This window comes from Macrobrachium rosenbergii, chromosome 14, assembly GCF_040412425.1.
Source record: "Macrobrachium rosenbergii isolate ZJJX-2024 chromosome 14, ASM4041242v1, whole genome shotgun sequence".
NCBI classification, from domain to species: Eukaryota; Metazoa; Arthropoda; class Malacostraca; order Decapoda; family Palaemonidae; genus Macrobrachium; species Macrobrachium rosenbergii.
Window position 1 is genome coordinate 26505678 of NC_089754.1, and position 26875 is coordinate 26532552.

General features: G+C 34.9%; 1 long non-coding RNA gene across 1 annotated transcript in view; it reads right to left on the reverse strand.

Annotated features, from left to right (window-relative positions):
• LOC136845826 (uncharacterized) overlaps positions 1 to 12300 on the reverse strand; it is a 27519-nt gene extending 15219 nt beyond the window's left edge. The window contains exon 1 of the long non-coding RNA XR_010855270.1: positions 12024 to 12300. This is a non-coding gene — a long non-coding RNA (uncharacterized lncRNA). The remainder of the gene's footprint in view (positions 1 to 12023) is intronic.
• Positions 12301 to 26875: the final 14575 nt, after the last annotated feature.

Sequence of the window (26875 nt, forward strand, 5' to 3'; positions counted from 1 at the left end):
TCCAGCCGGCCAATGAAGAATTAGAGTTTATGTCTGGTGATAGAAATTCATTTCTCGTCATAATGTGGTTCGGATTCCACAATAAACTGTAGGTCCCGTTGCTAGGTAACCAACTGGTTTTTAGACACGTAAAATAAGTCTAATCCTTCGGGCCAGCCCTAGGAGAGCTGTTAATCAGCTCAGTGGTCTGGTTAAACTAAGATATCCTTAACTTTTTTTATAAATTTTAGAAAGTAAACAGATATACTGTACTTCTATGACATCCTGATCACTTCACCCATTGCCTTTTCACATCAGTAATCGCAGTATTGATAATAAAATGTCATATGTAGCAACGTATCTGTCTTTATTTGTGTAATAACGACAGTCCACTGGTATTGAACTACACGTTTAAACCGGCCTTCATCTAGGCCGGGGCGAGCTTCTCTATGAAGGTACTTTAGTGCAGGTTTCTGGACAATACATTCATCCCTAGGGTCGGGAATTCAAGAAAGTATAGTGCCAAAACGAATTCTTCTTAATGAGTAGTTTATAATTAGGACGGCCATTTAAATATATATGTGTGTTATATTCTATATATATATATATATATATATATATATATATATATATATATATATATATTTATATATGATCTAACTTGAAACTGTTTATAGAAAATAATTGATTTTGGCGCTGTACTGCACTGAAATAATTTTCATTTTATGACATCTTAAATGGCTGTATATACGTTTTATTCAGTTTTGCTACAAATTCACGTTTCCATAGTCTTAATTTCATTTAGGGATTTTCTCTGGTCTTACTTTGGCTTCATTTGCCTTAACCTAAAGACCATGAGTCAACAGACAACAGACCTTTTCATCTTCAGCAAGCTTTTCCTGGGCGTGTCATTTTGATTAAAATTTTCTTATGGTTGAAATTCACTTTTCCGGGGACTTTCTAGCACATTACTCCTGCTCCCTTGTGTTTCCACACTGAGAAATCGAAGCCTGACAAGCAAATGAAAATGATTAGCCGGATTAAACAGTGACTATGACCCCCAAGAACTCGGGCCTCTCAGGTACGGCGAGACTGGCCGTCTCGTAGCGCACCTAACCCCAGATGTGAGATAGAGGGGAACGCCCTTGACTTCGTCTGGCCTTTGACCTTCCATGCAACACACACACACACACATATATATATACATATTAGAAATAATCAACACACAATCACGCGTGGAACAGAAATAAATTTCTGACTCACATCAGGAACGAACCCATGTCTTTCAATTGAAAGGCAAGGGCGCTGCCCACTAGGCCATACAAGTATTAAAAGAAGTTGGAACCTAAGTGCCACTGCACCCAAGGAATTACCTGGGCAATCTAAATGCTTGCATACCTAGTGGGCAGCGCCCTTGACTTTCAATTGAAAGACCTGGGTTCGATCCTGATGTGAGTCAGAAATTTATTTCTGTTCCACACGTGATTGTGTGTTGATTATTTCTATCATATTCACTCAGTAGGGCTAATTCGAATGAAATGCTGTCAATTGGGTCATTGCTGAGTCGGGAAGTTGGGGAAAACACGCTGGTATGCAAGCAGTTAGCTTGCCCAGGTAATTCATTGGGTGCAGTGGCACTCAGGTTCCAACTTCTTTTATGACTTGTATGGCCTAGTGGACAGCACCCTTGCCTTTCAATTGAAAGACCGAGTTCGATCCTGATGTGAGTCAGATATTTATACATACATATATATATATATATATATATATATATATATATATATATATGTATATATGTGTGTGTGTGTATGTATGTATAATGCATATATGTATACACACACATATATAATATATATATATATATATATATATATATATATATATATATATATATATATATATATATATACATATACAGAAAATACCGTATAAATTTGGTGCTCAGCTATCATGATAGGGACGGGATGACTCCGGTTCAAGGTACCGGACCTGAGTTTAACAGGCAAACATAAATAAGTGTCGAAATCAACTTAAATTTCTCTTGATGGCCCGTCATCCTAGTGACAACCCAGAAAGATTGAAGTCAACGTAGGAGTAATTACCAAATACCATCTCTTTTGGTTGTAAGTTATTCCCAAAACAGAGTGAATTCAATATTAACGGTTTATTCATGCCTTAATATTTACGTAATATGAGTGACAACCACTGTACGTAGCGTGTATATACAAATATGTATACAGCATATATATATATATATATATATATATATATATATATATATATATATAATGTGTGTGTATGTGCATACAGACACACGTAAATATACAATATATATATATATATATATATATATATATATATATATATATATATATATATATGTGTGTGTGTGTGTGTGTGTGTGTGTGTGTGTGTGTGTGTGTGTACACCGACACTCAACTAACATGGTTCTCGATTCAAAATACAGAACCTGAATTTTACGTGATATGCACTGCAGAGTCAGAATTATCTTTCAGCCTTCTTGATTGACGAGCACAGTAAACTCCACTTACCCTAGTTCCAAACCAAGAAACTACGTGGGGTTCGAACGCTATTATGGGTCATTTCGTTCAATCAACTCGAAATCCTATTCTTGCAAAATACTCATGTTGTTTCGTTAGCAATAAACCTGACATATAGGCTATACATGACAACAGAGTATGCAAAACGAAGCATGTCTTTCAATATTTTGCTTTTTCACGGTATCCTTTATTTAACACTCTTAACCACGCATTAAATTTATCCTTTGTCAATATGTATAATATATATATATATATATATATATATATATATATATATATATATATATATATATATATATATATATATATATATATATATATATACTATATATATATATTATATATATATATATATATATATATATATATATATATATATATATATATATATATATATATATATATGCGCGTATGAGTGTGCACATACATAAACAGTAATTGCCAATTAGACAACAAAAACTTATTTATTTCTACTACTACTAGTGAGCAAGAAATGTTCTCTGAATGGCTGAAAGTCTATTTCTGTGTTCGTTACCTCTGCCCACGGAGTTGGAAGTAGGTTATGGCTTCGTCCGTGTGTGAGTGTTGGGGCGGTTTTGGTTGTTAGGTAATATATCTTATGAATATCGAATGGATTTTCAGTGACGTGGTTTAAAACATTTATATATTTAGTAACCTTCTGCAAATGATGTACTTTTGGTGAGCACAGGTGAACATTTGACGATTTCGTTCGCACGAAAATTATACTGCCTATAACTCATTGTGAATTTACTTCACGATAAAAAAAGATTATGAATTGTAAGAAAACTTGACAAAAACAGCCAAAGTTCTTTTGCATTTATTCCTGCCTTCCTTGTTTAACGATGAAATTCCATGCACGAAAAGTTTTTGTAGAATCGGAGTTCATCTGTGGCATTCCTAGTTCGAGGCAGCTAATTTCCAGTATGTATATATATATATATATATATATATATATATATATATATATATATATATATATATATATATATATATATATGTGTGTGTGTGTGTGTGTGTATACAGAGAACGTATGTCCGAAAATTATTTGTCATATATATATATGTGTGTGTGTGTGTGTATGTATATACAGAGAGAGAGAGTAGAGAGAGAAGAATTATTTGTCATGCAGATAGATATATATATATATATATATATATATATATATATATATATATATATATATATATATATAGAGAGAGAGAGAGAGAGAGAGAGAGAGAGAGAGAGAGAGAGAGAGAGAGAGAGAGATTTATATATATATACATATACTTATGATCTGTTGGCATATGTGTGTATATTATGTGCGTGCTTCAAAGTATATTCAATGAATTCTTGATATGATACACGCATTGTTTCGTTAGTGACAATCATTAAGCAGAGAACTATAAAAATTTAATAAAACCGTGTGTGATGTCTACCATGACGTCAGGATTTTTGGATAAATTTATCCAGCCCGGGACTTGTCAACAGTGTAAATAGCATAGTCGTTACTCTTAATGTTGCCGAAGTTTTAGTCACGGGTAAGAAAGCGACCACCTTTCTCAGCTAATCCAGTCCTCTGTCAGAATTAGGTACAAATTTTAAAGCGAATTGTTGTCTTCCTCACTGGTAAAACAATTGTTTGGCTCTTGTTAATTATGTCATTCGTTGCTAAATAAATTCATGGCAAGACTTCATCATGAAACGTAATTTCAGCGAGAGACAGACAGACAGACAGAGACAGAGACATTGCGGTTCCTACTCCTTTTGCAGTTCAGGGTGATAATTACAATAGTCACTATATGGAAGAACCTGTTCATGTATGAGCATTGGACTTGAGATAATAATAATAATAATAATGTTAATAATAATAAAATAATGATAATGCTAATCTAACTCTTTCAGCACATGCGTTATACGGATAAGAGTAATTGTTCAAAATAGTTAAATGTAAATTAAATCTCACAAAAAATGATAAAAAAATGAAATGGTTACTGAAGCACTAAGGCAATTAAAATAACGTTAAAGATACTTGTATTAGTAACATAGATAAAGCACAAGTCTTCAGAAATACATTTTAACAATCACTATCGTGGACAAACATCCATACATACATAAACATACTGTATATAATGTGTATTCATATTTCAGCATACGCACACAACAGGGAGGATGCCACAAATCAGAGATAGGGAACTAAATGTAAAATATTCACACGGAACCCATCTGAGACAGCTAAATAAACAACGGTCTATGCTATCAGTATCTAATAACAGACTTTGGCGTTACGTTACCTCTTTTCAGTACTTCCCACCTCCCGTTTGACAAGACTAAACTCAGCTGTCCTTATAGGCTCTTTCAAGCTTTACGCTCCAATAGATTTAAAGAATAACGTAGCACTGCCGTACTGTGGGACTCCCATCAGGCGTTGCAAAAATTGTCGTAAAATGTCACTAGCCTCTAATAGGCCTCCCTTTTATAATATGTCCAAAGTTGACCGGCTTATACTGAGTATGCTCAAAAGATACGTCGCTTAGATCTATCTCGTTGTAACCTGGTCGTTAAAATGTATTTTAGTATTTCCTCTGAAAAGTTCGTCCTGCCTGAGAAAGAAAACAAACAGTGATGTGTTCCAGTTGTCTGGCTGTTGCAACACACTAATGTTGGGCAAAGACAAGGATGAAGATATCAAGAAATCGGTTATCTTTCGCCTATTTGCCAGGTTCACTTCGGCCAAAGAACAGCATTTCCCTAGCTCAAAGTGTGCGCATTAACGTTTGACCTTTCCATCAAGATCAATAATAAAATTTCAAGCTTGAAATTCGTGTGAAATTATTTTAGACCTGAAGGAAATTTCTCCATACGCACCTATGAACACTTGTCTAATATTTATTCTCTTATTTATGCATTGTTCTTATCACAAGCTCTCTTCCAACTAGATCACAGAGATGATAAAAGGCGTTGTAACAAAAGAATGAAACAAATAATCAAGAATGACTAGCAAAAAGCAGAGAAAAAATTGAATTTTAAATCAAAATCGAAAAATAAGGATAAAAGAAAACGACAGCAAAACCGAAATATAAAAGAACGAAAAAATCTGAAAAAAAACTGAAGTTTAGACGCCGAAATATTTAGATCAATTTGCGTTCGAATTTAACTTGGCTCGCCGCCCTGACACAATATCTTTGAAGCTCACACATAAAATCTTGAAGCTTCACTACGCAATTATTAATTTCAATATTCATTACTCTCCAGAATCAAAATTTTTAAACCCAAGAGTTCTTCAGTTTTCAGCACTTCCCTGGATCACACAAAACATTTCGATTTGTGCATATATGTCAATACATTTCTTGTCACTCATATCTCCTCCCATTTATTTGCGAGAAGGATTCCCGTGTTCATTTTCCATCTTTCTTTTTTGGAGAAGCCGGCATTAGACCTCGTAATAACTGACCTACATCCCAAGTTCAGACCATCCATAAAAATGTCATCGAATTCTATTTTTATTTACAAGCCATCCCTGACCAGACTAATGTATATTAGAGTCTACTCTCTCCGTCACGGGACTCATGGCCATTTATACTCTCATATGCAAATGATCGTTATCGGTTTCCAGGCAATATTACTGACAAGCTGTCAAGCAGTTCTTTAGGTTGTCTAGGATAGGATGAGCCTCAACGTGAAAATATATTCTCATTTTTTGTTTATGGAAAGATTTGGAAAACCATATTTTTTTTAATAGTACCATGGAAAAAAAGTGTTTAAGTGCCGCAATTGTTTAAAGAACTTTTTAATCATATTAGCCCGACTGATTTTATATAATTTTTCCATTCTTGTGAAGAAAGACTTTTCTCAATTTTCTAAAGTTTATTGCTATTTGAATATGAGTTGTACATAGGAAAGATATATATGGCGGAATTTCACAAAAGCCCTTCGCTTCATACAGCATTGAAGTCGAAGAGAAATGACACAGTCATTACGAATAAATGGGAAATAAACAATGAGAAAATAATGAACTACGATAAAATTCTGCATTGACATTTCTAAAAAAAAATAACCGCATCACTAAAATTCTACAAATATTAAGAAACATTCTCTCAATTGACACAACTTCCAGCGTGATCAGTCCAAAATACATGAGTATACAATGGGCTCATTTACAATGCAAATTGAAAGTATTTTTACCCAAGTAAATTATGCATGTTTCCAGCTACATCCGAAAGTTTTACTAATGACGAATTTTGTATGTTGAATGATTTTACACTGAACCTAACAAGATGACTAGTAATAGAGAACCTCAATCCGAAATTCGGCGTGGGAGTCGCGTCCTCCTTTTCGATTGCCGATGTAAGGCAATCTTTTGCTTTTTGCCTGTTTATTATACGTTTACCTCAAAAAATATTTTTATAGGTAGTAAAATCCTTCCAGTTACCAACTAGTACAAAGATGAGTTACTTTATGCGAGACCTTTATAGGCAAATGGATTTTCCGCTCTTTTCAAGCGAATACATTAGATTTAAATAGGTGCTATCTAGTAATTCCGCTACATTATATTTTTCCTCTCTGTGTTCGATGTTAGTGTCATCTAATGTCGTAAGACTAAACTGTATATTAGAGAACTTAACGTAAAAATAAGTACAAAATGCTCCGAAGTTTCTTCGGCGCAATCGAGTTTTCTGTACAGTGTATAATGCTGTATGAAACCCTCAGCCACAGCCCACGAAACTTTCAACCACGGCCCGGTGGTGGCCTGTGTTGTTGGCACCCATAACGGTGCCAGACGCACGATCATGACTAACTTTAACCGTAAATCAAAAACTACTAAGGCTACAGGGCTGCAATTTGGTATGTTTGATGATTGGAGGGTGAATGGATCAACATACCAATTTGCAGCCCTCTAGCCTCAGTAGTCTTAAAGATTTGCGGGCGGACAAAAAAAGTGCCGACGGACAGACAAGTAGCCATCTAAGTAGTTTTCTTCTACAGGAAACTAAAATTACTGCGCTTAACTCAGCATGATGAAAAGTAAATTTAAAAGCAAGAAAAGATAATTTAGATTGTTTTTGCTGAACATATTTTATTATTTAATTATTACCGACTAAGTCAACATATAACTTCATTTCACTTGTTAAAAAGGAATGAATGATAACGTATAGCACCACAAGATTAAATTCATACTACCTGATCGCTTAAGGCTACAGCCTTTTATTATAAAAATAAAGGCAAACAAAAATATTCTACGAGAATTTCTCCAAATTTAATAGAATTGCTGGAACTGCTTAATATGCTTTAATCCACAAAATGAATTTATAATAAGAGAATCTCGTTTTATTATTATTATTATTATTATTATTATTATTATTATTATTATTATTATTATTATTTTGTTTCATTTTCCCTTGGCGAGTTTTATTGCTAACCGAAACATGATATTCCGGAAAATGTATGACAAATTGGAAGCAGTTTCTTATAATGACTTATTTTTGTGTATTTGCACTTTTGTTTAATAATTTAATTATTTGTCTCTCCTGGCTGGAATAACATAGAAAAAAGAAATTTTGCTTTTAGCGAGAAGTTCCAGTTACGGACGCGATTCGAAGTTGAGCACGATTATTCTTGAAAGCAGTCTCTCCTAAAGTCATGAATTCAGTGTAAGGTCTACGGAGAAATAACTCGCAGAATGATATTTCCTTTTCTTTTTATAATTGTACTTTGTATTTTAAAGAAAAGTAAACAGCTGAGATAGTTTCTCCTTATTAAAAAGTAGTGGGTCTACTTTTTATCATTAATAAGTTTAGTTCAGCTGTAAATGGTAGATTTTAACCTGGCTCAAAGAAATGAGTTTGGTCATCAGAAAACTTACACACACAACTATGAACATTGCAAATAACCTTGTACCTTATGTTAACAATTGTGATTTTCCAGAAATAAGAAAACAAATTTTATAGTGGTATAAAATCGAACATTTTGTAGCGTATTTGGAAAAACTTTTCTTCGTCTGTTCATGAAAATTCACAAATGAATGAATAAAGTGCAGGACATCTATCCAACAGTTCAGCTTAGTTTGAATCTAAATCAAAGAGAGTGAAAAAGAGATTAATGTAGATTATTACGGTTAATCATTTATTCATTTTATGTCCGTAAATCACGCTGACGCATTAAAGTAAAGGTTAAAAATAAACCAAACAAGAGAAACATGCATACATTTTCAGTGTAGAGTGAAAAACTTAGCTAAACAGTTCTTTCATGCAAGCTTCTCACGGCAGTTCTTTACCAAACCTACATAACATTGAACCTGCATTTTTTTCCAAGGCGATTAATGCCGTAGCGTTTTGGCCAAAGCAACTCCCATATCGGTTCACCATACCAGCAACATTTTCGTTTGGATTCAAATCTGCAAATGTTTGTTAGTTTTTAATATTGATATTTCGATGTACTTAAAACCACTATAAAGAAATTTGCCAGGATGAATTAAAATGAAAAAGTTGTTCATTACTATATGTATATATATATATATATATATATATATATATATATATATATATATATATATATATATATATATGTGTGTGTGTGTGTGTATATATATATATCAGAATGTGTGTAGTGTATGTATGATGTATGTATGTAAAATCATCTTTATATATATGCCGATATTTATATATATAGCTATATCATTTTCCTTCGCCCTTCTATATAACCTTGAAAATTGAGGACAGTTAGAAACAGACTGGCACAAATAAAATGATTTTATGTTAGTCTGTTGCCACGTTTCAATTCTTGATAGTCTCATTTTCCTTCTACCCCTTCTATATAGCCTTGAAAATGAGACTAGTTGTCTCGAAACGTCGACACAAATAAAGATATTTTATATATATATATATATATATATATGCCCTCAATTCTTGATATGTCTATATATATATATGCCTATATATATATATATATTGGCTTTGGTTCTGAGATTAGAAGCTTTTAGTATTTTATCCCACTAGCAAGAATCCAAAATGTCAGTCATTTTAAAGAACTGCATGGATCTCTATCAATTATCCATCCACAGGACCCTAAAACTAAGCATTCTTTGTTAAATAACTTTTTGCTAAACTATGCATGGCTTAGATTATTCTTGATTATTGACAGCAATCGTCCTGAGAGAGAGAGAGAGAATGACTAACTTTTCCATCTCTCTAGCCATTACAGTTTCTGACGGTGATTAACGATGAGGACGACTAAAATTTGACTTACTGTACCTCCGTTCATATTCTCTGAGGACGACTAAACTTTGACTTACTGTACCTCCGTTCATATTCTCTTTCTTCAATCTGACTTCTCACCCTCTCCTAACAATTGTTTCTTAGTGCATCTGTGAGGTTTTCCTCCTGTTGCACCTATCAAACCTTCCTACAGTCACTTTCCGTTTCAGCACTGAATGACCTCATAAGTCCCAGCGTTTGGCCTTTGGCCCAAATCCTATATTCACTCATTCATTAAACTTTGACTCGTTAGTTCTACATTCACCTGGCCTTATGCCGGCAAAGACTCCTGCTCTCGGAGCAGCCCATGACCCCTAGTGATTAAAAGATCTTGCATCTGTTATCATACAAGAAGCCACCTTTTCCTAATTAGCATCAAATAAAATGTCCCGCCCGTGCGTGGCGTCAGTAGCAAACACGTACAAACTGCGCCGAAGTTTCTTAACCACGACCCAGTGGTGGCCTGTCCTATATCGTTGCCAAACGCACCATTATGGAGAACTTTAACCTTAAATAAAATAAACACTATTGAGGCTAGAGGGCTGCAATTTGGTATGTTTGATGATTAGAGGGTGGATAATCAACATACTAATTTGCAGACCTCTAGCCTCAGTAATTCTTAAGACCTGAGGGCGGACAGAAAAAAGTGCGGACGGACAGACAAAGCCGGTACAATAGTTTTCTTTTACAGAAAACTAAAATTATATTACCATGAAAATAATCAACTCGTTTTAAGTAACAACTTAGGAAATATGTTCCTTTCCTGTTTTATTAATAAGTTATGAGTTTTAAATTCACATAAGAAAAAATAAAAACTTCATATAACTGTTTTAATTTAAAATTCAAACTCGTCTTATCTCTCATTTGGTTAGTTTTTATAATCTAATCATTTGTGATCGTTTCAAAATGTTCGCAGATTTTATTTAAAAAGAAGCTTTCCTCTTATTATTTTTATATAATATTTTGTAACTGAAGACCATAATGCAAACGGAGAGTATAAATTCTTGCATTTTCATAAAAAATATTACGCATTTTTTTGGTAAACGAGTTTTCTGGGAAGCTTTTCACGACATTTTGATCCGACGGCTCACATGGAAAAACGATTATGTATGTAAACAGAATAAGGAAAAGAGTTTGCTGCCTGACACCATGTGGGTGTCAGGCTGATTAGCGTCGGGAAGGGAGAGATGTCGAGAAAATTTGAGGAAAAAAGTGGGGCTCGAGACGGACAGTTACAGGAAACGTCAAGAACAGGGACGCTGATGTACTCGTATTGCTTCCTCGTTTTTGAAAATCTCGTAAGAAAGGTACCTATGAATGGCTGAACTGTTCCTTGTTCCCTTTCGCCGGAATATTGCACGAGTTTCGGGTCAATGAATTCATGTCGATTTCGGCGGAAATCTCCCGATTTTTGGACCTATTTCCCTTTGTCCTGATCACAAAACTGGGGCATAAATTTTACTTAACCGCAATTTTTACTTAGTTTCTTGGCGCGAACACCATTAATGCGCCATTATGGGAAACGTCCATTTTTCCACCTTCATTGTGTAAAAAAAAAAAACCTCAACTTACTCTCACTATCATCAGTTGACCATTGCTCATACGGGGTAAATTTTGAAATGTACCAAGAGTGTATTTTTCAAGTCAAAATAGCTGCGTTATAGCTATCTGACCTTTCACAAAAAAAGGTGAAAAAAAGAAAGCAAAACGTCTGTGTAAACTCAGTGAGGAGTATTTCAGACTTTCCATTCATCATCAAGAGTGAGCAAGGTCAAGAAATACATTAAAACAATTATTCCCATTATTTTGCTGTTTCATGGACCAGGTATTGTTCGTTGGCAATAACATTGAATCAGTTCTTTGATATTAATTCTCAAAGTAGTTGTGTTTGAATCATATTCAGTGTCAGACTCATCTTTTATCCTTTATCTGTGTAATAAAATCTTACATGCCATTCAGATTTAATGAATGCGTAATGCGTACGCGCCCGCACACACACACACACACACACACACACACACACACAGACACGCACACACATATATATGTACAGTATGTAGGCTATGTATGCATGTATACACACACAAACACACACATATATATGGACGTTTGTAGATGTATCTCAAATGTACATTTGACAGGTGTGTCTGCTGAATACCGATAAACAAAAAAAAACAAGCGTTCGGCCATAAAATATATACGGTAAAAAAGAATATCTGCTTTTACTCACCAAGCAACAGGGACGGTATCCTTAATTCCAAGTCTTTAGACTGAAGACTTTCCAAACTTTCTTGAGGGATAGCTTCAAATACTGTAGTGATGTTGCTTTCAAAAAATCCTATAATTATTCCATTGTTTGCAAACACTACTTTGACGTCTGCTAGGAAGTTGCTCTGGAGAGAAATGGGACGATGATCTGAGAGGTATCTGCGATGCTCGTATCTTGGCGCCAACGGAGGAGAGAATGGATAGCGTTCCCGGATCCTCCACTGCCACCTCGGTAATGTAGAGCTCAACATCACCTCCCATTATTTAAACGACCCGAGACCTGGCGTGGGACGACCAGTCCTGATCCGCCACGTCACACCGGCCAATGGCAAGAAGTTGCGTCACGCAAAGACTTTTGTTTAGATTCGACAGCGATCGTAGCGGTAGTTATCGGGATGGGTTGTGGGTATGCGACAAATAACTAATTGACTGATTAAAAAGAGAAGGAAGCTTAAGCATTAATTATATTGACGATTCCGAATAATCTTAGCGATGTTTCAAATTCAAAAAAGATCCCACAAAAATAAAAAATTTATCTTGGACAGAAACAATCATTGAATGATTTTCAAATGAGCTTTATAACCACCGATGCACTCCTAATTTAAGAAAGATGTACCGAAGATCACGTGACGCAATTACTGCCAGGGGAAGTAAGTTCGGAGTAGGTAACTCGCAATCGTTTATGTCTTGTACGGAGGACAACTAATTTGTGCAAAGAAAAATTCAATTGGATGGCACATAGATTCTAAGATATAATAGTAATCTCAAAATAAACCAACGGTTCAAGAGCCCGTAATGTGTTTTTGAACTTGGATTATTTTTGAAAGTTGCAGGTCATCTTAAAGGTCAACGTTATATTTTTCTTGCCTTCTGTTGAAACTTGGATGGTAGGTGCCATTTGGGTTGGCGAGCAATTTCAAGATATTGTTTTTATTCTAGGGTAAAAAATTTCATTTTTCTCTTATTGTGACGCAGCTATGTGGGTGGTTACTTCGGTGGTCACTGATTATTTTCAGCAGTTTGTTTTTTTACATCGATCTATTTTTATAGGTCACAGGCCATTTCAAATTCCACTTTAATCTTTCTCATATTTTCTTGAAACTTAGAAGGGAGGTACTTTAGGGTTTAGTGATTATTTTCTAAAACTGCTTATTTTTGCTTCGACCTATTTTTCTAGGTCAGAAGTAAATTTCAGGGTCAACATTTTATACTCGAATTCTAATGAATTTTGGTTGGTTTACATTTTGTTAATTAATGATTAATTCCAAATCATTGTTGAGCGTAACATTTCTCTGGACGAGATAAAACTTGATGACACCTTGAAGATTTTAGCTATTTTCTCTTAATTAATATTCTTTATCATCAATTATATATTGATGAAGGTTACGGACCAATTAAGAGGCAAAAATCTCAGTTTTTTCCCATCATTTTCAGAAACGGTGAGAGAGTTTTTAAGCTTTCAGACTCTATATCAGGACGTATAAAAATTAACCTTTTTATTTTGAAGAGGCAGCTCTTGGAAAACTACTCTGGGAAGAGTAGTTCTGCATAGTGTCAGCCGGGCTACTGTGGGCACCAGAGAGTTGGAAGTCCCAGACCTACTTACATGTGAACTGTGAGATGGAAATCTTAATGTATATATTATGTACATGTGTGTGTATGTACGTCTCTATTTTGTTTATTTTCATTCTTATATCCACAGGCCAATTAGCCTTTCTTCTTTTACTGCCGCCGTGAGAAATAAAAAAAAAATTATATATAAATAAAAGATTCTAAGGAAAAGTGGCAATAGTATAACATTCCGTCAGTCAAAAGAGGCCAACTTTCTAATTTAGCTATTTATCTAACTGGCTAAGCAGACATCCGAGAGAGAGAGAGAGAGAGAGAGAGAGAGCCTCCAACAACAGCACCGAAAGGGCGAGTGCCTTGGCTCCTTTGTCGAATCAGCGATCAATCATCAGCACGCTCATTAGAGCCGCCACGGGAGCGCAGCGTCAAACAAGGAAGGGTTAACTGCCATAGACCTTATTTTCTGATCGCTTGTAGAAATTCCTTGTAATTGCTTCGTGAAATCGGCCGTGATGGATTTAACGCTGTACGGCTAAGCCTCAAAGTGGCGAATCCCAGACCGAGGAGCTAATGGCTTGTTTTGTAGCACAGATCAGGCAGGTTAATGAGAGATCTGTCGATGCGATGGTGATAATGAGGGAACCCGGATTCTTTTGACACGATTTTAGGTCTTTTTTATTGTCACACTGGTTTCTCTGGGTAGCAAGAGGCCAAGAAATAAGGCAGAAAACATGCCCAGTGCAGCGTTGTATCGTTTCGTAATTTTTTCTCACCGACTGTAAAACTTGCCTCTGTTTCTCAGTAAAATCTTGAGTGAGATAGAAAGAGAGAATAGACATTATCTTTCATGCAAAATTAATTCTCATTTCGACAGTGCTTTTTTTTTAGAAGTAATTAAATCGGTAAGAAAGGCATTTTCTTCATACACAGTATTTTGTGCTTGATTATGAATGAAATATTCCTGCTTCTCATCAAATAATCTTTTGAATTTACCTAACGAAAATGTAATTAAAGATGTCGTTATATTATAGTTAGAGCTATTTCAGACCATATTCCTGTTGAAGTATATCCAAAAGTAATTCAGGTTCACAGTTAATCGACCAAATGAATCTGTTAACTAGTCATATTAACTAGTAATATTATCATCACCATCATCATCATCAAGAGAGCCCACTGGGCTCCACAAGTGTATACTTAGGACTATAACGGTAACTTTAATAGCATCCGACTGAGTGCGGTCGTAAAGGAGTGATTCTCAGCTTTTGGGACATTATTGCGTTGGTCTACGGTGCCCCTTGATGGCAAATTACAGGGCGGGATGAAGGTTGGAAAGACCGAACGCTCTCATCGATACGCATCCATCCAGCGACCGTTTACTTCAAGGTGACGCAATTGGGGGTCTCTTGTTCTAAAGCAGTAGATTGTTTACTTTCTAAGAAATGGATGCCAAAATAGAAACCCTCTCTCACTTTCTTGTTGTCAAATCTAACTCTTGCCAGTTGCTTACCAACAGACCTTGCAAACGTTTTCAAAATGCATTGTTGTTACTTAACTTAGATTTCAACAAATGATGAGGGACAGCTATGCACATTCCATTTTGTTGCAACTTTCATTTATTCACTACTCACTTTCGCCAAGGTAGAGCCAAACGTAATATAAAGAAAGTTAAGAAATCCACTAGTAATGTAACGCTAAGTATGTGTGGGGTAGAGAGAGAGAGAGAGAGAGAGAGAGAGAGAGAGAGAGAGAGAGAGAGAACAACACCAGCATGGCTAACAGCCTGGTGACAAGCTTCCGTTCGTATTCCGATTTCGTTCGTACCCAAAGGAAGGTCCATCCAGTCAGTTTTTAGGAAAGATTGATATCCATAATAACAACAAAACTTCTTAGGATTCAGACTTCGCCAAGGCTATTCTCGTTATCTCTGGGTATCATAATTATTGGAGCTGTTAAGTACGAAATGGATGATGCATGAACTCAAAAGAAGCGAATGCGAACAGTTGTGTAAGGATGGACGTCGTTCTCAACGCTTTAGGATGATTTTCCTCAGAAATGTATCAAAAGGGCACGTAAAAGGATTCATCTGTATTCATTTCTTAATGGACGCATTCTATTTTGGCATTCTTATTCACTGCATTTCCCTTTGTACAGATACATTTCTAGATAATTTACGTCAGTGATTTACACCTTCTCAAGAAATTCCTTCATTACGTCAGTCTCCCTCCTTAAAAAAGAACACTAATTGTCATTTCATCCTCCATATTCTGTTTTGCTTTAGAGACTACATGCCTATGCTTACATCATCATTGCCACACCTGGCTTGTTGTAAGATTCTTGCAAGCAGAGTACCTAGGTATCTTAACTGTGCAACTAAAATGCTAACCTCCCCTAAGGGGGGAGGGCCGTCAGTACAACTCATGCGGTGCACTGTAGGTATTACTTAAGGTTCTTTGCAGCGTGCCATCAGCCCCTAGCTGCAGCCCATTTCGTTTCTTTTACTATACCTCCTTTCATGTTCTTTCTTTCATCTTACTTTCCAACCTTTCCTGACAATTGATTCATAGCGCAAATGCGAGGTTTTCCTCCTGTTACACCTTTCAAACCTTTTACTGTCAATTTCCATTTCAGAGCTGAATGACCTCATAGGTCCCAGTACTTGGCCTTTGTCCTAAATTCTATATTCAATTCAGTTCAAAATGCTTACCGACGACCGGAATATATTCTTGTTTCAGGAAATGTGCTACATTTCAAATAACTGCATTCTTATCCAATTAAATGTACCCTTCTGCCCTGAGCCTATACAAGTGATGTAACTAAGGGTTGGTAGCCTACATGTAAGCAATTCTGACGAACATTACAGAGTAGCTATTATCACACAAAAAATTCTCAACTTTGCTAAATCCTATTAACCTCCTAAATTTCAAACATTTCAGACTATCATGACCATCTGTCGAATGCTATTGATTTCCAATTGTATTTTTGATGACTGGTCATTCTTCCTCCGGAGTCACTTTTGGGCCTGGTTCCTCAGGCCCTCTTGTCTGGGGAACTTGTTCGGTCGTGCCATTATCGTTGTCTGTGGTTGTTGTTTGTTGTTTTTTCTTAAAATTCTTAGTCGGAAGAAATGACTCCTTCGTAACGCTGAGGGAGGGCTTTTTTTTTTAAGATATGAAGGGCTTCTGAGGTGCGCAGGATGTGGCTGCCCTGTATATAGTGCAAGCTTCGGGGCATGGCAATGAAGCTGGTAGACCCAAGGTCCTTCAGATATACTCAGGGTATATTTAAAGGACCTTAGGTAGATCAGGTTGGTCTTCCTAATAACGTCATGAGGTGGTTTTTCAGCAAGACGCTAGACAAATTTGTCTTTGTAACAAAGCATTGGGACACATTTTGATCGTAGTTAGAGGGTTTGATGTGTCCGGCGATAATTCCCCATAGGGCATGTTCCATCTTCCCGAGGTGCTCATATAAGCACATATTGGCACGAAGCTAAAGTTTGATAGTTGTGCTGTCCTAGCTGGTGACCCCCAGAGTACAGCAATCTCCGGCGGTCTTGTTGGTATCTCGATCACTCGTAGTTAGACTAACCGGTCAATCTGACCTGAACAGCTGGCCCTGTTGGGTATAATACGCTGCAATGCGATATTTACATAGAGAACTAGATCTCTGAAAAGTGGTAACAAGTATGCAAAGACCCACTTTTACTACAACAGCTCAGACACGAACTAAAAAATGGTAAGCAGTACTATGATGACAGTCAGTCATACGTAATGTCAGTAATGAATTGCAGAAGGGTACGTCTTGCAAACAGATAGCTAGATGCTGGTACGGTAAATAGCACAGACATTACTACTATCAGCACCATACACCGAAATGTTACACTACTGAAGTGGCAAAATGCAGAAAATATTCAACGGAAAATCAAACCCTAACATTATAAAAAAATTTGATACCATATATTATTGTGAGTTTAAAAGCTCCCATTAAAATGCAGTATAGTTTGCCTAATATTGTAAGTTTATATACAAAAACACAGTAATATGTCAATATACAACTGCAAGGTTACTAAAGCAACAAAATACAAAGATATCAGTTGTACATATCCATCATTTTCAAAAGAAGCCATGGAAACAGCCCCTCTTTTCTCTCACAAAGAAAACTTGGCCTCAAGCACAGGTGGCAAAAGAGATGTAATTTCAACCGGTCAGTCCCTTGAAATCTACTTTTTGAAAAGACTAGAGAAAATTGTTTGGAATGCAGTCTGTGGAATATACTTTTTATCATTCGCTGCAAAGCAAAAGAAATAAATTTCCTTGCCAATATTTTTCACAGCACTCATTGTTAGTTATTTTCTTCAGTACTAAGTATCAAAAGCACTGAGAACCTCACAGTTCGCTTTTCATGAAGCAACCCATATGCAGGAATGTATCAGAGCATGATTACGCCTATATATGGAAAACATATAAAAAAATTAATACAGGTCATGAGAAACTGCAAGGTACCTTCCTATAAATTTGTAAAGGGGAAGAAGAAGAAAGGGCCTAGGGCATAGGATTATTGAACAAGGTAGTTCATGAGAGGTACATATATACGGTAAGGTCTTTTGGGGTTGAAAAGGCAAAGAAATTAACAAAATGTATATTTCTTCCGACTTCCTAAGGTTTCACCAACTTTACAATTTATCAGGTTTGGCTGTCACCAAATGCATACATACGTATATACATAAAGTACATACCTCATAAACATACACACACACACACACACACACACACACACACACACACACACATACACACATACATATATATATATATATATATATATATATATATATATATATATACATGCGTATAAATATGTGTATGTGTAAAGCCTATTTCTTGATATATTTAAATAGAAAATAGTCTTACGTGTCTGTGATAATTTATATGTATATATATATGTGTGTGTGTATGAGATACATGCATATATATATATATATATATATATATATATATATATATATATATATATATATATATATATATATATATATATATATATATATATATATATATCTGTGACTGTTTATTACATTTTTACTTGGATTGTTAAGCTTCTTTCAAGGAATCAAACAAACCATCACAGCACCTTCCTCGAAACCTGTAGGCAGGTTACTGGGACCCACCTCTAATAAGAGAACGAGTAATTACGAAACAGGTAGTCAGGGGAGTGTCATTAAATGGCTACTGGCGCTCGGATTGTCCATCACCTTGCTTGTGAGGAGGGTTGATTTACTCTCATCGGGTCGTCATTACGTAATAGCAGTTCCATTAAGGCGCAATGTTGAATGGCCTCAGCTTTACAATTTTTGCTTCGTCTTTATTATTATTCCAGAAGTTATTTTCCTTCTATTTCGAAGGAGCTTGGTACAATGGTATACCTTTGAGTTAGGGATGAATCTCCTGAAATATTTGTTAGCTGGAAATACTTTTTAAAGCTGTAGATTAATTTAAACGCCGTTCATTTAAGGGTAGATATTAATTTCTCGCAGAATCATAACTTTTTTTTATACCGTAATAACTATGAATCTTTGCCAGGATGTATGATAGCTAAGTTCTTTTGCTAAATACGACACAATTCTCAAAGTCCTTTCTGTTAACTGTTATGACTATTTTGACAGACAACATGTTCATTACAACATGTAACTTCAAAAAGCAATGGTTAAATTTAGGTGCAATTTAGATAATGTAATCTTACTGTCAGATGCCAACATCTCTTCATCATAACAGCTACATCATTATTATACTTTGGAAAAGATGATTGTCAATGTCATCGAAGGAACCTCAAAACTGACAAAGCAAGAGTACAGCGTTGCATTGTCGAAAATTCCAAGGCACTTCCTGTCAATATACATGCTCACAAACACACAAAATTGGAAATGTTCCAAAGTCCTCGAACACCAAAGAATTAACTGATTTAAAATTTTCTTATCAGTATGCCTCGACATAAGTTGTAGTATGCCTGGGTCAGATTTCCTTCAGTTCAGTATGTTAATTATTTTAAACATTTACCGGTAGCAGTAAATTATTGGATTTTTCCCCCGGACTTCAGCCTCGAATAACTTCGACAGTTCAAAGACAGGTTTCCGGATTTGGCAAAACGTTAAGACCACAATGAGGAGCGAAAGTGCCAAAGAGCGACTACCAGGAGCAAATACCTTCCAGCAAAAACTTTTCCCAGTTCCAAAGAATGTTATAGACTACTATCCATTTCAGGACCACGAGTCATCGTTTTTCTCAAATATCTTTCAAACTAATTATTTGATCGAAATGGTACTTTGACACTTACAAGACACCTCCCGCTAATGTTTGGCAATATAGCGCATTGTCAAGTGGTTTTGGTTAAAGCGTTTACTCTTGACTTAGATGGTGTTGCCAAGCATCGCCAACCTATGCATTCGAACGTCCTTCATTCCCATCCCGTCCCTCCCTCCCCCTTCCCCTCTTCATCCCTCCCTCAACCTACTCTCCTGGCCTTCCCATCTCCGGCCCCCCTTTCCTGTCTATGGGGGATAGCGGACGCTCGATTGCGTAGATTAGTCCTGCTGACTCATACCGCTTTGCCTTTAAAATTCAGGAGTAAACGCCTTAACTAACACCATTTGGCAATGCACTATATTACCAAAAAATAGCGGGAGGTGTCTTGTACACTGTGTCAAAGTACCATTTCGATCAATTAATTAGTTTGAAAGATATTTGAGAAAAACGATGACTCGTGGTCCCTGAAATGGATAGTAGATATCTTTTCTTTTCATACTTGACTTACTCCAATTCGAGTTCTAGTGACTTGGGGTCAGAAGATTGCCATTTTACCGATGATATAATTATTAGTGGCATTATAACAGTAATATAATAATCTTATCGAAACTATGGAGAGATGGATGCGCATTTCTTGCAATTTCCGCACTTGTAGAATGTTATGTGTCAGAAAAAATTACTGTTTTTATTATCATCATTGTATGTAGTACTATCTGTAGAATGATGCTGAATAACTTCAAAATTGTCAAAGATAGAGCTTTCTCATTAGCGACTCAAAAAGATAACAATAGAGCACAAAAATAAGCAAAAGAAAAACGAACCAAAATCACATTTGCCTTCTGTCCAGCAGAACAGTTGATTCCACATTTTATAATACAGGGCCTACTTCGAGGCAAGGTTTAGCGCTCTTTGATTATGAAATATCAGTTTGTACGGTAGTATTAACTAGAATGAAAACGTTTATACACACACACATGTATATATGCATATATATGTATATGTATAATGTATATATACGTGCATATATGTGTGTATATATATACTTATATATATAGAAAATTATTTTTCCTCAAATAATATATATGTATATATAAATATACATATATATAGTATATATATCTATAATCTATATGTGTGTATATATATATATATATATATATATATATATATATATATATATATATATATATATTATAAATATTATATAGTATATGTATATACATACATACATATACATAATATCATTTGAGGGAAAAAATAAATATCCGCTTGTTTTTAGATACAGCATAAAATTATGCACCTTCAACGCTGATGACCTTGGCAGCCTCAATACTGCTTTCATATGCAAAATCAGTGAGCCGATCAGTAACCCTTGGTGACATACTTAGCCATCATTTTTCCCCCGTACAGTAGGTCGACTCGAATTCTAAATGGTGTATTACTTCGTTGCCAAGGCCAAGTCGTATCCGAGGCAGTCTCTGCTAATTTAGAATAATACTGCCGCCCTTGGAAGCTCCATTACAGGCTTCGCTCGCAATGGGCCTCCCGCCGAAGGGCGCTTCATCAGTGTTACGAGGATTTTCCTCAGATTCTTCGAGTAATTACCGCTTAAACTTCGTCAAGGCAACCTATTATCATTTGTCGACTTCCTTGAACGTTACTTGATTTCATGTTTTTATCAACTCCATATATACATATATATATATATATATATATATATATATATATATATATATATATATATATATATATATATATATATATATATATATATATATATAGTATATATATATATACAGTATATGTATATATACTGTATATATATAGATATATATATATATATATATATATATATATATATATATATATATATATATATATATATATATATATATATATATATATATATATATACATATATATATATATAATGTATATATATAAAGATATGTATATATATTTATATGTATATATACATATATATAATGTATATATATAATTATATATCTGTATATGTATATATATATTTTATATATATATATATATATATATATATCACATATATGTGTGTGTGTGTTTGTGGTTTCTAAAGGTTATTGACTACACATTTTGTTTGCTCTCTTAATTTTTCCTTTCTACAATTTATGAATCTGAAAACTTCTAAGCATGTGCACACATTCTTGGGATCTACATTCACTTCAACATTCGAATTCTCACTATTTTCCCAGTGTACTGTAGTATCTGGAATCACGGTCTATGATGTCTTGTTCAAAATATCTCCTAATTGTGTCATTACGCTGCTCCTCTCGCGATGTAATCAGGGATCTAATTAGTAGTTGGAACCGGCGTCTAATTGTTGAACGGCATGATTTTGTCTGCGAGAGAGAAACTGAGCAAGGGTGGCAACAGGTGGTGTCAACGAGATGTTTTTGTTCAACAAAACTCTTAAGCGCTTTCACAACAGGTTGCCCTTGTTAACGTCGCTATCATTAGATGCACTACTGCAGTTTTTGCTTTTGTCAGCGCTGTGAAAATATTCTTGAAATGGTTTATGGCCCGTTCCCATCACACCTGGCATTATTGCAAATGAACACCGTATTCTTTGGAGGTTCGAATTTCAAGCCAGTAGCCCCTGCTGGCTTGTTCCATATGAATAGGGTTCATCTTTTAAATAATAATAATCTATTGTTGCAGTTGTTACATTTAATAAGCTCACAATTGCTTCTCATTCTTATCTTTTTCTTTACTATTGCTAGTGAAGTTTCTCTATTCCTTTTATAAGCGATGACGTTGTTCTTGAAATCCGGTTTCATCGCCTTGGCTTGCTGTTGAAGTTGAGACTTCAGTCTGACTTACCGATTTAGGGATTATTGAGAGTCGTCGAAAGCTCTTGCTCAACCTTGCTCTTGCTATTCATCACCTCAGTCAAGGAATTGTTGTGAAACCAGATGTGTTGCGAGTGCATGATCCTTTCCCGAGAATGCTTTCACGAGTTCAAAGAAGAATCAATTTAGGGGATTTCAAATAGTAATCCAAGTCTTATCAAACCTGAGAATCGAAAACAAGCTAAATTGCACATTCGCCAAGTATCGGAATTCCGTGGTCGTTAACTTAAATTGTCCTCCGTAGGGGGATAGTGTCGTCACTGCACCTCGTGCGGTGCACTGTAGGCATTACTTGAGGTTCTTTGCAGCGTCCCTTCGGCTCTAACTGCAACCCATTTCGTTTCTTTTACTGTGCCTCCTTTCTTTGTGTCTTTCTTCCATCTTACTTTCCACCCTCTCCCCAACAATTGATTCATAATGTAACCTGCCAGGTTTTTACTCCCTTTCAACGCTGAATGACCTCATAGACCCCAGTGCTTGGCCTTTGGTCTAAATTCTATATTCAGTTCAATTCAGTTTTTATCAAACCTGAGAATCGAAAACAAGCTAAATTGCACATTCGCCAAGTATCGGAATTCTGTGTCCGTTAAATTGTCAATATTTGCTATGAACTGGAAGGCAGTTGAAAAGCAGAACAAATAGTTCCATTGTAATTTTATTTAGCTCTAATATATAAATATATATATATATATATATATATATATATATATATATATATATATATATATATATATATATATATATATATATATATATATATATATATAGGCCTACATATAATTCAGTGTAACCTTTTTTGATTATATAAGCTTCGATTTATTGCAACACTTTCATACTTAGAGTAATTGAAATGTATAGTGTGTTTACATATACATATATGTATATATATATGTGTGTATATATATGTATATATATACATGTGAATATATATACATATATATAAATATATGTAATATATATACATATATATAAATATATATATATATATATCCATATATATATATAAATATATATATATATATATAAATATATATATACAGTATAGTATATATATATATATATATATATATATATATATATATATATATATATATATATATATATATATATATATATATATATATATATGGACGTTTCATCTACACTAAGTATTAAATAGAGTATTACAGTTATTCGAAACTGATTATCCCAAAAGCTCACACTGAAATACTGTATGACCTAGTCATTCGCGGATCTAGAATCTGACGAACCTGAGATGACAGACGACGATCAAAAGATCGATAATGATGACGGAACCCGGAAGGCTCACATGACGAAGAGTCGAGATGGTTTGTTCGGTGCTTTTCCATTACCATTTTCTTTTTGTCCCTTTTATTATTATTATTATTATTATTATTATTATTATTATTATTATTATTATTATTATTATTATTCAGTAGATGAAACCTATTCATGTGGAACAAGCCCACAGGGGCCATTGACTTGAAATCCAAGCTTCCAAAGAATATGGTGTTCATTAGGAAGAATCAAGAGGAAGTAACGGGAAATACAGAAAGAAGAGATCCCACTTATGAAAAATTAAAAAAATTAATAAATAGAAAAATAGATAAAAATGTATTAAAATACAAGAAGAATAGTATTAGGATAGTGATGCTTAGCATTTTCGCTTGAACTACTGAAGTTCCAGCCGCACGACATCCTCTGGGAGGCTGTTCCAGAGTCCAACTGTGTGAGGAATAAAGGACCTCTGGAACTGAAAAGTTCGACAGCGAGGCACATTTACTGCATATTGGTGCTGCAGTTCAGCAATTTTGGTCGCCCTCGGCAAGGAAAGGTGATCAGGGATCAATTATGGACGTGAAAGATCTCTGTTGAAATACAGCTTACGAAAAAGTAAAGCAAGAAGGGACGGTATTTAAAGATTCAGGAAAAGACGACAACATCGTCAATCGATTCTAGAACGAACGTCGGGTGACTCGGATCTTTAATATGCTGAGTGATAGAAGACAAGAACGATATCCAATGTCATCCCACTTCAAATGTTTTCGTAACTTTTCATCGTTCTTTTAAATTGGAACTTTTATAAAACGAGGAATTTCGAGGCTGTTGATTATATTTCTCAAGAAGACTATCCAATCCATTATGCAAATTTAGTATAAGAAGTTGAACATTTCTTTAAATTACAGAGCAATGTCAGAATTATCGCTTCACCTAAATTTAATACATTTCTAAATCCAACGCCATGACTTAATGAAAAATGGACCTCGCTTGTATTCCGTTTCCTCTTCTTCCAATAAAAGCAAATTCTTTTAGCTATCACGAGATTTCCTCCAATTGACCACTAATAACTTTGAATAATTCAGCAACCTAAAAAATTGTGATTAAAATCTATCAATAATTTTTGGAGATCGCTTTGATATACGAAACTGGCTCCATCTGAATTTCGAATCTGCTCTCTCTCCCCGTGTATGGCCCACCCTCCCACCGCATTTTCTGGAAAGCAGTCAAAAAATAATTATATTGTCAAAAAATAATTATATTGTCAAAAAATAATTATATTGTCAAAAAATAATTATATTGTCAAGAAATAATTATATTGTCACAAAATAATTATATTGTCAAAAAATAATTATATTGCGGAAAAACAAAAACGAACCATTCGATGCATGCGAAAACGAACCCCCTGTCTGGCTTCGTTGCTTAGAAGTCGGAAGTGATGATATCCCTTGTAAATGTAAATGCAGAGGTAATCCTTCCCAACATCAGTGTAGCGCTGTAAAAATTAGATGCACGGAATACGCAGCTCGCACTACATTAATTTCATCTGCCAAAGCAAAGTCACACCAGCTTACATATTAACATGTAGCGATAACTTTCCCTCCAAGTAAGAAACAGTTTTCTGCTGTGTGAAAAAAATGGACTTCCCTTGGTTGTTGTCATGACAACCTAACAAGAAGATTCCCCCTTGCCTCTATATCGCTTGAATTTCAAATGACAATTAAACTCTCTCTCTCTCTCTCTCTCTCTCTCTCTCTCTCTCTCTCTCTCTCTCTCTCTCTCTCTTTTCAGGCAGCTGCACAGAAATATACACCTCATCATGATGATAAACACTATCACCAAAACTATGAGAAACTTTTCGTTTGCAAGCTCTCGAGTCAATGAATTCATCCGAAGTCCGAAAGAACGACAAAGGGCTTTTATAAATCTTGAACAATTCGTTCACAGAGAATAAAATAAACATAAAACAAAACGAATATGATGCAGAAGAATTACAAGCATAAATTAAATGGAAATCAAAATTAAGAAGTAAAACCATAAGACGCGAGTGAATACAGAAATAAAATTAAGGAACTTTATAAACCAAGGTTCAAAGATTAATGGTTCATGTCTGTTTCAAAACAGTACAGTATTATGAAATCCTTGTCAGTAAAAAAATTAACCAACTTAAAGAAACCATAATTTAACCATGTTCTCTTCAGTCTGGAAACGGTGATTCAGGAAGAGGAAATTTAGTTCCCTGAGAGAGCTCCCTCTCTTCAAAAATTGTCTAAGCCACCGGAACTGGATTCCATATCTAGACCACAGTACAAACAGGTAAATGGAAAATGACACCTGAATTAAGGTCAATAAGGCGAGCGAATGTCTTCCTCGCCGGCGAGTGAAAATATACTGGACACTGATTTGGCGAAAAACGTATAAGCATTTTTTTTTTTTTATGTTTTTTCGAACTGCGTAACTACCTTGTCCAGGCTAAAGTATTTCTATATATTCTTCCAACTTTTTTGATAGCTCTGTACGTAGGCTTAGGACGAAGTTTATTTTTGGAAAATTCACCTAATTTTCAAAAGTTGCAAGGCATGCGTTTACAACAAAATAATCTGAAATAAAATCGAAATCATAATATAAGTTTTGAATTACAGCAAATACTGCAGGATGTATTTATCAGCATTTGTAATGAACTTAAATTATATATTTTAGTTGAAAACATGAGAAAATTTCATCCTAATCCAGTGCATAAGCTTTTCCAAAATACGGAAGATTCAAAATTACCTTCGCTTCCA